The 4,159-nt window shown below is 42.8% G+C and overlaps 1 non-coding gene across 1 annotated transcript; it reads right to left on the bottom strand.

Moving 5' to 3' along the window:
- Positions 1–3,515: 3,515 nt before the first annotated feature.
- On the bottom strand, positions 3,516–3,621 carry LOC125114074 (U6 spliceosomal RNA). Its single transcript, XR_007131689.1, has one exon. It is a non-coding gene; the product is annotated as a U6 spliceosomal RNA (small nuclear RNA).
- Positions 3,622–4,159: the final 538 nt, after the last annotated feature.

Here is a 4,159-nt window from a genome sequence, read left to right as displayed (position 1 = left end):
GTTTCCAATTTGCCTCCATCACTTACTAGCTTGGTGACTTTGAGATATTTATTCAACTTTAATAAACCCAAGTTTTCTTATCTGTAAAATGGAGATAATAATACTACTACTTATTTCATGGGTTTTCTGTGCACATTTAGCAATTCTGCTGAGCTCTTAGCACAGGGCTTGACACCCAGAAAATACTTGGAAAGGTCTCTATAAAAGTACATGAAATGAGTTATTTAGTTGAGAAATGTGAATCATAGTCATGTTGGCTCCCTAACAGTGAGATGTAAACAAGTTTTTAATCAAGATAGGGTATCAGAACAAAATAATTTACTATCTAACAGCTGGCACCAGCACCCTCAGTAGAAAGGGAACCATGTTTGTGTTGGAAATGACCTTGCTGAGCCTGGTGGGGGATGACCATGGGAGATGGTAAAGGAGAGTAAAGGAAGAAAAAAGAGAATAGAGCAGGGATTGTCCCACTGCAATCCTCTGTCCTCCCAAATCTGGCCCATTGTCTGTTTTTCTAGGGTCTGTTGGACAAGAATGGTTTTTAAAATTTTAAATGTTTAAAAAAATCACAATAAGGTTTCATGATTTGTGAAAATTAGATGAAATTCAAATTTCATTGTGTCTAAACATCAAGTTTTTTTCTTCTTTTTCAGCTGCAGCCACAGAATATGGAAGTTCCTGGGCCAGGGATTGAATCTGAGCTGCAGCTGTGACGTACAGTGCAGCTGTGGCAATGCTGGATCCTGAACCCACTGCACCACAGCGGGAACTCCCATAAATCAAGTTTTATGGGAACACAGCTACATCCATCAATTTGCGTATCATCTATGCCTTCTTTTTATGCTCAATGGCAGAGCTAAAGACTGTGGATGGAGACAACAGGGCCTGTGGAGCTTAAAAGACTTGCCCATCTGGCCTTTACAGGGAGGCAAAGTTGGGTGACCCTGGAAAGAGTGAGGTGTGGTCAGGCTGGAGTAGCGTGTGAGTGAGGCAGCCACCCCCAACTGGAGGTAGTGGAGTGGTTGGAGGCCCACCTAAGAATGGATAAACTCAGGATTTGTTATGTGCTGAACTATATGCCCCCACCCCTAAATCCATATGTTGAAGCTTGAACCCCTAATATCTCAGAATGTGACTGTTTTTGCACATAGGGCCTTTAAGGAGGTGATTAAATTAAAATATGATCATTAGGAGTTCCTGTTGTAGCTCAGCGGTAACGAACCCAACTGATATCCGTGAAGACTTGGGTTCAATCCCTGTCCTTGCTCAGTGGGTTAAGGATCTGGCTTGCCGTGAGCTATGGTGTAGGTCGCAGACATGGCTTAGATCCAGCATTGCTGTGGTTATGGCCACAATTCGACCCCTAGCCTGGGAACTTCCATATGCCATGGGTTTGGACTTAAAAAGACAAAAAATAAAATAAAATAAAACCATATTAGACTTCTCATCTCCAAAATTATAAGAAATGTTTCTGTTGTTGAAGCCCCCCAGCCTGGGGTATTTTGTTACAGTAGCCCCTGCAAATGCAGGGTTCAACTCAAATTTTTTGGGTCCCTAAACTATAACCTTTTCCTTCACCTTCCTCCCAGATCTTCAGCCCTGTATATAAGAAGCCAGGATGTCTCCTATGAGGTATTAAATTTGTGGATCTTGAGGAGAAAGCTAAATTGCACACATGGGTCAATGCGATCAAGAACAGTGAATTGAGGAGTTCCTGTCTTGGCTCAGTGGAAACAAACTTGTCCAGTATCCATGAGGATGAGGGTTTGATCCCTGGCCTTGCTCAGTGGGTTAAGGTGTTGCCGTGAGCTGTGGTATTCGGATCCCAAGTTGCTGTGGCTGTGGCATAGGCCAGTGGCTGCAGTTCCAGCTCTAATTCAGCCCCTAGCCTGGAAACTTCCATATGCTGCAGGTGTGGCCCTAAAAAGCAAAAAAAAAAAAAAAAATTAAAAATAATATGGCCCCTTTCCCTGCATGGCTATGTTGTTCTTCTGCTTTGGGTGTGGTCCTACCTTAAAACCGCAGCCACTTGGAGTTTCTGTCATGGCTCAGCGGAAATGAATCCGACTAGGAACCATGAGGTTGTGGGTTTGATCCCTGGCTTTGCTCAGTGGCTTAAGGATCCAGCATTGCAGAGGTGGCTTGGATCCTGATGCTGTGGCTGTGGTATGGGCCAGCAGCTGTAGCTCCGATTTAACCCCTAGCCTGGGAACCTCCATACGCCGCAGGTGTGGCCCTAAAAAGAAAAAAAAAAAAAAAGTAAAAAAACTGCAGCCATGGATTAGACCTTGATCTCCAGACTTGATTTCCTAGAGCTTATCCACTGCTTTCAAAACTAATCTCTTTGCTTGACAGCTGGACAGTGGAAGCAGGGAGAGACTCCCCATGGAGCCCAGAGGTGGGAGCAGAGGATGTGCAGCCTTTATCATCTTAGGGTTAACATTTGAAAGTAATGCCCTGGCCTGTCACTATCAGAAAGTAGAAAGGGTTAGGGGTTAGCACATAGCAGACCCAGGGGAGAAAACCTGCCAGGCATTTCAAGCAAAACCCCTTGGACAACCAGGATTCCCCTGTAAGAATGGAGACTGATTCCTCCAACTGCTGGAAGTGCTGCTGGCAGGTGGTCTCCAGCTGGAATTGCTTCTATGGAAGACGGTCCTCTGGCCAAGGGCATTCCCAGGGTCAGCCCACATCTAATGATTAATCAACTCGGGATCTAATGGCCAGGCTGCTTCTTTCCTATCGGAGCAGCTCTGTAGGGCTACTCCAATGCTCTGTGGAGGTGAGGAGTCTTTCACTGGAGATGGGGCTGCAGTCCCACCACTTCCCCCACACATTCCTGTTTCCTTCCTCTTCCTTCCTCAGGTGCTGATCCTAAGTGCACATATCTTGGTAAACATCCTGCAAGCTCTCCAGGTCAGAATCTGGAGACCCAACCATAAAAAAGCTAATTGACAGCTGATCACACCCACTAAGGAGCCTGTGTGTGGATTGCTTGGATGAGATATGTTTGTTTATATTTTCAGCTCTAACAAGGCAGTCATCACCAGATGCCTGAAACAAAATATTCATGCAAGAGAACACTTCAGTGTACTGACCATACAATAACACTGGGCAGTAGAGGAAAAGGGTTGGACTGGATGTTCCGTCTCTGAGAATGTGTAAATCTTTCAGAGTATGTGCATAAGTTGATGGCACTTAAATAAAATGAAATGCAGCATTTCCAACTCACAGAGTGGAGAAAATGAGGACTATGGTTTCTAGTTCTGATTTAAAGAGCCCTATAATTAATTCATTCATTCCTCCATTTATGTATTTTTGCACGTTTATTTATTTATTTATCAGAGGGATTCATTTCCCTCCCGCCGCAGCTTTATTGAGATACAATTGACACATTACACTGTGTATGTTTAAAGTGTACAGTGCAGTGATTGGATATGTGTAAATATTAAGAAATGATCACCTCATCTATTACCATTTTTTGGTGCGTCAAAAACATTTAAGATCTACTCTCTAAAAATGTGGAATGCCTCGTGAATTTGCATGTCATCCTTGTGCGGGAGCCATGCTATCTTTTCTGCCTCATTCCAGTTTTAGTACAGGTGCTGCCAAATTGAGCACTAGCAAAGATTCTTTGAGAATCTATCATGTATCAGGTGTTACATTAGTTTCTAAGGAGCCTTGATAGGCTCACATTCTAATGAGGAAATGGTGCCAGAGGAAGAAACAGGTAAATAAATAATCATAGCAAAACTCAAAAAGTTTCATGACATTCTGCTGGTGAGGCTGTGCTGAGAAGAGAAATTAGGAGAGGACACTTGGCAATATTTATCAAAACTATGAGGATGCATATGGAACTACCCAATATTCCGTAATAACATATATGAGAAAAGGATCTGAAAAAGAATGGATGTGTATATGTATAACTGAATCACTTTCCACTTGAAACTAGCACAACATTGTAAGTCAACTAAACTCCCATATAAAATAAAAATTACATTAAGAAAAAATTGCAGGTGCTCCTACCTAAGGACCCAGCGATTCTACTCCAGGGAATCTCTCCTAATGGTGCAAAATATCATGAGAATAAGATTATTTATTGCAGCGTTACCTGTAATACAAAAATTTGGAGGCAACCAAAATGTCCCTAGATTATGGT

Source organism: Phacochoerus africanus, chromosome 1, assembly GCF_016906955.1.
Source record: "Phacochoerus africanus isolate WHEZ1 chromosome 1, ROS_Pafr_v1, whole genome shotgun sequence".
Lineage (NCBI taxonomy): Eukaryota > Metazoa > Chordata > Mammalia > Artiodactyla > Suidae > Phacochoerus > Phacochoerus africanus.
This window is presented reverse-complemented; position numbering and strand designations above follow the sequence as displayed.